General features: G+C 42.2%; 1 pseudogene; it reads left to right on the plus strand.

Annotated features, from left to right (window-relative positions):
* Positions 1-4360: 4360 nt before the first annotated feature.
* LOC101955471 (eukaryotic translation initiation factor 3 subunit E-like) lies at positions 4361-8157 on the plus strand (annotated as a pseudogene).
* Positions 8158-8522: the final 365 nt, after the last annotated feature.

Below are 8522 nucleotides of genomic sequence, written 5' to 3' on the forward strand. Positions count from 1 at the left end.
TGGTGCCATATAACAGAAGCACAATAAATATCTGTCAATGAGCAAGTCCCATTTTTCTTTTTCCTATGCCTCCATTTCCCCAGCAATGGCATCCAGGACTGGGAAAAGGCTGTCTGGAGTGTTGTTACTGCGGGCAAAGCTTCCGACCACCAGGCCAGAGGGAGACCACTGATGACAAATGGAGAGACGCGGTCGCTGATCGTGTGTTGGCAGGGAGAAGAGGGACTGTTGGGTTCACTTTGATCCATTCCCTCATTTTATAGGTAGAGCAACAGACCCAGAGAGAATAGATTGACTTGCCCCAAACTACACCAAAAGGTAGGAGAAGGGCTAGGGAAAAACACCGTCTTTCTAGAACCTGAATTATTTGAGGTCAACCTCTTTCCATGCCAAGGAAACTAGACCTTTCCCCCGCCTGCCACCCAACTTAGTCCCAGACCCAAGACCTGCCACCGATCGAGTCCACGACCCTCTGCTCCTAGGTCTTGAGTACAAAGCAGGATCAATCGATTGGTTTTCCCTGTCAGTCGCTGCCGAGCGCTGATTGGCTCTGGGTAGGACCGGTGCGTGGGAATTGAGGGTGGGGAAGGAATCGCGCGGGAACTGGAAGGCTTGGGGCCTGCCCAGGCGTCGCGCAGGGAGACAGCGTCCTGAATACGATCTATTCCAGGAAGCCCAAATGCGTTGTCGGGCCCCAGGGAGCAGGAGAGGGTCCACTCACTCCATGCTGAGTGTTTTAAATCTTCTTCCCGCTTGGCTGCTCCTCAGTGTCCTCAGAGGCCTTCCCCAAACTCTCAGGCTCCATCGCCTCCATCATCAGAACTCCTCTTCCCTCGGCAACTATTTGAAGCAGTGGTTTTCAACAGCCGCGCAATGAAAATTGCAAGTGGTCCTGCCCAGCTGAGAGCAGCGTTAGAGGGCCTGGGTTCCCGAATCTCCCTCTTTACCTCTCCCCTTTCGCTGCAGCCCTCCGAAGCCCCTCCTTGAGGAAAACTTAAGGGCAAGAAGTGGCTCTTTACGGAGTAGTCCGCTCCTGCCAGGGCGAGGTTTCTGGAAATGCAGATTGGACCAAGCCAATCCCCTGGTGCATAGTCAGTGGCTCCCTAGCACCTAGGGCAGTGAGTGGTCCTTAACCTGAGCGCTGCCGCTTGAGGGCAGAGAAGATTTGGTTTTGTTGTGGATTTGATCTTAAGCATCCTTCCCATCAATTCCCACCCGACCCACGACCTTCAACCTGATACACAAGCGTCCAACCAAAAGTCTGGCTTGGGTGGGGATGTGTGCAGTGCTGCCACTAAGATCTGGGTGCTGTTTCTGAGTGTGTCTCTATCAGGGCAACGCAAACCTGAAACTCATCCAACCATGAAAGAAACAATTTCAGCTTTTGGCACATTTGAAAGAGAAACAGAAAAGGTAAATAATTTTTAAAAAATCAGAAGAGTTTCATATAGACTGAGTGAAAAGAAAAGGAAGGAGTCGTGGGGCAAGTGTCAACTTTCTTATCCCTGGACACCAGCAGCGGGGAGACATGTTGTCATGGTGGCACTGATAGAGCAGCTTCCTTCAGGAAAGGAGAAATGTAGGTAAGGAGCAGGGGAAGGTGGTGGATGGGTTTGAAAGTGTGTGGACCCTTCTGGCAGGTGCCTTCACTAGTCATGGTTTTGGGATTCCCCCATTGCTCTGGCTGGAGCCATCAGTTCACCTGTGCTAGGTGGTTTTGCTCACCTTGCTGCTCCTGGTGGTCCTCACAACTCAGTGTGGAACTCATCTGTTGTTCTGTCTGTCTATCCAATTCTCTTCTGGTCTCTGAAAGCAGCCCTCTGGGACCAACAAAGGGGTATTGAAGATTCACAGCAAAGGGATGGGCTGTTTGTATCCTTTGAGAAACTTCTGAGGTAGGTTCAGGCAGCAAAAGCAATTTGTGCTCATACTGAAAGCCCAAGGATTCTGATAAAGAGTTTACAGAACAGGGCCAGAAAATTGAGAAGCAGGGGTCATGGCAGTTATAAAAATTAGTCCCCAAGCCTCAGCATCTCTGGGAAACAGTTTTCAAACTCCAGGACAGTTTGTTAAATTGAACTCACTCATTCTAACTTTGGTTTTCTTTTCTTGAAATAGGGCTATTAGGGTGAGTGTCCAGATTCCTTGGCAGAATGGGAATTTCTTTGTCTACTTCTGTAACCACAGGCACATGTGTTTTTTTTTTTTTTTTCCTGTTGAGGTGCTTTTTCAAATCTAAAGCCTTGGCCAACCAGTGGACAATGCTGTTTTTTTGTTCCCCTTAGGTGACTCATCTGTAGCTGATATTTTTTACTCAACATTTGGAAGAGGACGGAGACTCCTTGAAGAATTTAAATCACCTAGGTAAGCCTGTATGGTATATTCTAATCGCTGTGTCAGCCATTAAAGTACATTTAATCTGTTTCATCAGGCATGAATTTTTAGTTATTAGCTACCCCAGCATGTTATCCAGGTCCTCCCTGCTCTCTTCCTTTTGAGTCACACAACTTTTGTAAACTTTTTCAGCCTTCCCATACTCTGTTCTCTCTGTCCAGAATTTTCCTACTCTTTTTGTAGGGTTTCTAGGTTCCTTCAGCCCTCAGGCAAGTTTCATTTCTCCAGCAAATGTTTTCCTCATCTTTTCTCTTTCAATCTGAATTAAGCATCTTTTCTGGGTTCCCCAAGTGCTTTGAGCATTCACCACATTTTATGGCAAGTGATGTGTATATGCCCCACTGCCCTGCATGTGTTCCATTGTGGCCACCATGCTCGGTTCATAGTTGAAACAACAGCCCAGATTGGTAGTCAGTGGGCTTTTTTTGTGTGTGTGTGTGTGGTGCTGGGGATTGAACCCAAGGCCTTGTGCGTGCAAGGCAAGCACTCTACCAACTCAGCTATATCCCCAGCCCTCAGTGGGCTTTTTTTTTGTGTTCATGTGTGGCCTTTCTACCACAGAGCCACACCCTTAGCCCTCTTTAATTTTATTTTTTATTTTGAGACAGATTCTTTTTTTAAATATATTTCTTTTTAGTTGTAGATGGACACAATACCTTTATTTCATTTGTTTTTATTTTTATGTGGTGCCAGGATCAAACCCAGTGCCTCACACATGCTAAGTGAGTGCTCTACCACTGAGCTACAACCCTGGTCCCTTGAGAGACAGATTCTTGTTAAGTTGCTGAGGCTGTCTTAAACTTAACCATTTTCCTGCCTCAATCTCCTGAGTCACTGGGCTTATAGGTGTATACCACTGTTCCTAGCTATTCAATGGGCTTTATAAAAGGAGAAATTAAGGTGTTTATAACTTCATAGATCACCTTGCCTGCTTATGTTATACTTGCAGCAGTTCCGTTTTTTTTTCCCCCCAGCTTGTTTGTTTTGTTCTTGGGTACTGGGGATTGAACCCAGAAGCATTTTACCACTGAGCTACATCCCCATCCCTTTTTTATTTTTATTTTGAGACAGAGTCTTGCTAACTTGCAAAGAGCCTCACTAAGTTGCTGAGGCTGACCTTGAACTTGTGATTCTCCTGCCTCAGCCTTCCAAGTTGCTTGGAATGTGCCACCATGCCTGGCTAGCAGTTATGTTTTGTATATGATTGATGGGCTTAGGAGGGCACTGTTTCATTCTCCCTGTGCCATGCCCCCTGGTCTGCAGGTAACTGGGGCTGAAGCTGAGCTTCAGTTTTCTAGACTGAGAAATATGGAAAGGAGGATGGAGAACTTATAAACTGTAAAGCACTGTGCAGATATAAGTGTTAGTTCAGCATTGTCATTCCTGCTGAATCGTGTGGAAGCTTTTTATAGACTTAAGACTGTTTGGCTGCCACTAGCCTCAGCCCTGGGAACTTTTATTGCTCTAAATAAAATACATCATGCCCAGTTTAATGCTCTCTGTACTCTTTATATTTGTGTTAGTTGAATAAAATTCAATGGCGTACTGGTACAAGAATCACAAAGAAATTGGAGCCAAGCTTGCATTTATGTTTAACTCAGAAATTGTCTCACCTTGATGGTATCACCTGGCTAGATGTGAAGCATTAAGTGATGTGTGGGTTTCAAATGTTATGGAGAATCAGTGTCCTTGAAAACTGCTTATTTTGTTACATTTGGAACAATAGTCAACTTCCACCCATCTTTCCCTGTGTTAATTCAGATTGATTTATTTTCTGCTGTTCATTATTGTTTTGAAGAGGATTCTGCAAGATTGAGAAGTCTGTTGTTCAATCTGCACCACTCACAGGTGGTGATCAGTTGACAGCAGAACAAAGCTCACAAGAGCATCTGTGGAGGCTGCCAACTACTCTTAGGGATGGGGTGGGTTTTGTGTATTTGTTTGGTTTTGTTTTCTGATGCTAGGTATGGAGCGGAAGACGTTACTCATGAGCTCTACCACTGAGCTCCAGCTCCAGATCCTGTTAGGAATTACTGACCCATCCCAGGATGAAGCTTCTGAAAGTGAATTCCTGTGCTGCCGGCTCAAGCCCCTGCTTAGTACCCGAAAGCCTCTTTATCCTAGAGACAAACTAGGGCAGGGAGATACTTGCTGGAGCCCTAAGCAAGGAGGGTTGATCTGCAAGTGGACTCAGGGAATTTGGGCCTTCACTTTCATCTACACAGATAATGTTTCCAATGTGTTGGGGTATTCAAGATGGCAAATTTCTTGTGGAAGGAAAGCTTGACATTCATTTACTATCAATGTTTTTTAATTTTTAAAATTTAATTTTAATTTTATTTATTTATTTTTGGTTCGAGGGATTGAACCCAGAGCCTCACACATGCTATTGTACACGCTACAACTGAGTTTTACCCACAAGCCTATTTTTATTTTTATTTTTATTTTTTTTAATTTTTTTTTTAAAAGAGAGAGTGAGAGCGGAGAGAGAGAATTTTTTTAATATTTATTTTTTAGTTCTCGGCGGACACAACATCTTTGTTGGTATGTGGTGCTGAGGATCAAACCCAGGCCGCACGCATGCCAGGCGAGCGCGCTACCGCTTGAGCCACATCCCCAGCCCCACAAGCCTATTTTTAAAGTTAAATTAAATTCTTTTTTTTTTTTTTTTTAAAGAGTCTTTTTTTTTTTTTTTTTGGTTGTAGATGGACACAATACCTTTATTTTATTTGTTTATTTTTATGTGGTGCTGAGGATCGAACCCAGGTCCTTACCTGTGCTAGGCAAGTACTCTACCACTGAGCCACAACCCCAGCCCTAAATTAAATTCTTAACTGACACATAAAAACATGAAAAAGCATACATATTAGTGGGCTAACAGAATGTTTCTGCACCCGTATTCATGGGTTGATATTGACATCAGGTTAAATATATCCATCTCCTCAAATATTTGTCATTTCTATGTAGTGAATACTTTTCAAATCTTTAAAAAATCCTTTCTTATAACTTTTTGAAGTATACAGGACATTATTGCTATTTATAGTGACCCCACTGAGCAAGAGCACACTGGAACTTCTTGCTTTTAACTGTGGCATAGTTTTCATTGTTCAGTCTTTTCCCGTCCCTCTCCTGCCTACTCTCTCCTGCCTTTCACTGTCCTACTTTAAACTTCTGTGAGATCGCTTTTGCAGATTCCACTTGGGACATCAGGTGGGACTTATCTTTCTTGCCCATATTTCACTTAACATAATGATCTCCAGTTTCATCCATGTTGTAAATGACAGGATTTCATTCTTTTTATGGTTGCATAGTATTCCATTGTTCATGTGTGCCACCTGTTCTTTATTCATTCATATCCAGGCAGGAGAAATTTTCTCTTACTCAGGGGAGGGTCAACCATTTGTTCTAGTCAGGGCTTCAACTTATGTAGGGCAATTTGCTTCACTCAGTCTATCAGTTCAAATACACACACACACTTTTTTTTTTAAATGGTACTGGAATTGAACCCAGGGATGCTCACATGCTAGGCAAATACTCTACCACTGAACTATAGACCCAATCCCCCAATTTAAGTACTAATCTCATCCTGAACATCCTCCAAGAAGTACTTAGAATAATGTTTGCTCCAATCTGGGTACACTGTGGCCCAGTCAAATTAACACATGAAATTGACCATCCCAGTGATACATGCTATAATGAGTATAAAACTTCAAAATTTTATGCTAAGAGAAAGAAAACCACACATATCATAAAGGACCACCTGTATGTGAATCCATTTATATGGAATATTCAAAGTAAGCAAATATATAGGGCAGAAAGGTTAGTGGCTGCCTAGGGTTGAAGGGATGGTAGGATTTTGAAGTGATGATTGGCGATGGCCAAGGTTTCTTTTTGGGGTGAAAACTGTTCTAATTTTTTTTTAAGAGAGAGTGAGAGGGGGGAAAAGAGAGAGAGAGAGAGAGAGAGAATTTTTTAATATTTATTTTTTTTAGTTTTCGGTGGACACAACATCTTTGTTTGTATGTGGTGCTGAGGATTGAACCCAGGCCGCACGCATGCCAGGCGAGCATGCTACCACTTGAGCCACATTCCCAGCCTCAAAAAAACTGTTCTAAATTTGACATGGTTCTATGGTTTGTCTCCCAGAGGATATGCAGGTGTTTAATACCTAAAGTCATATGTCAAGAGAGTAAAAATTTAATTCAACGATGGCATTTAGAGGTGGGGCCTGTGAAATGTGATTAGGATTCAGTAAGATCATTACAGTGGAGTCCCTGTGAACACAGACTTGTCCTTTCTTTCACAAGATATAGTGTCTGATTGACTAATCACATCACACACTTTTTGGATGGGCATCTTCTTTCCACTTCTTGAGTTTCTCTTTGATAGGGAGATATAAAACAAAAAAGAATTATTATAAGGGAAATTGCATCTTCTTAGTTGGGCTAACAAGGTAGACTTTGTTATGGATGGGTACATTTTTTTCCCAGTACTGGCATTGAACCCAGGTATCTGTGCATGCTAGGCAAGCATTCATTCATAGAGCCATATTCCCAGCCAAAACCCTTTATTCTGATGATATTCTTCATACTTGAGAGAGAGAGAGAGAGAGAGAGAGAGAGAGAGAGAGAGAGAGAGAAAAGAACCACAGTTGTTGCACAGCTGAATAGCTTCAGGCACAAACAGAATCAATTGTGAAGATGTTTGACAGTCCAGAAACTGCAAGGCAAATGCAGTCAGCCAGGGATGGTCAGATATTATTGGACTACCTGCCAGACAAGCATGGATTTAGGCAGGAAGATTTAGATACAATCTGCTGATATGTAGAATTCCAATATGAATGTGGAAATTACCCAGGAGCAGTAGAATATCTTTACTTTATTAGAGCTTTGGTCCCAACAACAGATAGACATGCTTTGAATTCTCTCTGGGGAAAAGTGGCTTCTGAATTCTTAATACAGAATTGGAATGCAGCCATGAAAGACACTTACGTATTTAAAAGAGAAATGACATAGATAATTACTCTGTGAGTTCTCCACTCCAGTCTCTTCAGCAGTGACCATGGCTCATTTATGGTCTCTTGTTTTCTTCAACCACTCCAAAGATTGTGATAATATGATTGATTTCTTCCTTTACCAGCCACAGTATCTTAAGGCAGCTCAGGCAGTGTGTTCACATATTTTCTGCCACATGACTCCTGTGGTCATAATGAACAAAGATGTTTGACAATGATGAAAATGCTAAAGAATCTAGTAAAAGTTATGCAGTCAGAGTCTCACACATCCAAAGACCCAATTACAGAATTTGTTGAATGCCTGTATGTTAACTTTGACTTTAATAGGGCTCAGAAGATGCTGAGGGGATGTGCATCAGTGCTGTGGATGACTTGGTGGCTTGTCACGAGAATTTCATTGAAAATGCCCCATCTCTTCCATATTTGAGACTTTTGGTTATATCCACCAGTGTATCAGTATTAATATGTTGGTAGATTAAACTGAACATAACTCCAGAAGAGGCTGAGAAGTGGATTGTGAATTTGATTAGAAATGAAAGACTGGATCCCAGATTTATTCTAAATGAGGTTGTGTGATTATGAGTAACAGTGCAGTCTCACCTTATCGGCAAGTAATTGAAAAGACCCAAAGCCTTTCTTTTAGAAGCCATATGTTGGTCATGAATATTGAAAAGAAACTTATTCAGAATAGTAGGTAAGAGGCTCCTAACTGGACAACCGTAGATTCTGGGTCTACTAAAAAACAGTAAAGAATAGAGGAAAAAAAAAGAAAGATGAAATAATAAAGCCATTATGTAAAGGGTGACCTACATTTTAAAAGCAATTAACATATTCCGTATAAATTCAGAGCATTTGAATAAAATTGGCCCTGATCCATTTTAAAAAAAAAAAAAAGACGAAGAAGAAGAAGAGGAAGAAGAGGGACAGAAACCAAAGTGGGTGCAATGGTGCATGCCTGTAATCCTAGTGGCTTGGGAGGCTGAGGCAGGAGGATCTCAAATTCAAAGCCAACCTCAGCAAAATTGAGGTGCTGAGCAACTCATTGAGACCCTGTCTCTAAATAAAATACAAAATAGGGCTGGGGATGTGACTCAGTGGTCAAGTATCTCTGAGT

Source organism: Ictidomys tridecemlineatus, chromosome 3 (genome assembly GCF_052094955.1).
Source record: "Ictidomys tridecemlineatus isolate mIctTri1 chromosome 3, mIctTri1.hap1, whole genome shotgun sequence".
In the NCBI taxonomy this organism is placed as follows: Eukaryota; Metazoa; Chordata; class Mammalia; order Rodentia; family Sciuridae; genus Ictidomys; species Ictidomys tridecemlineatus.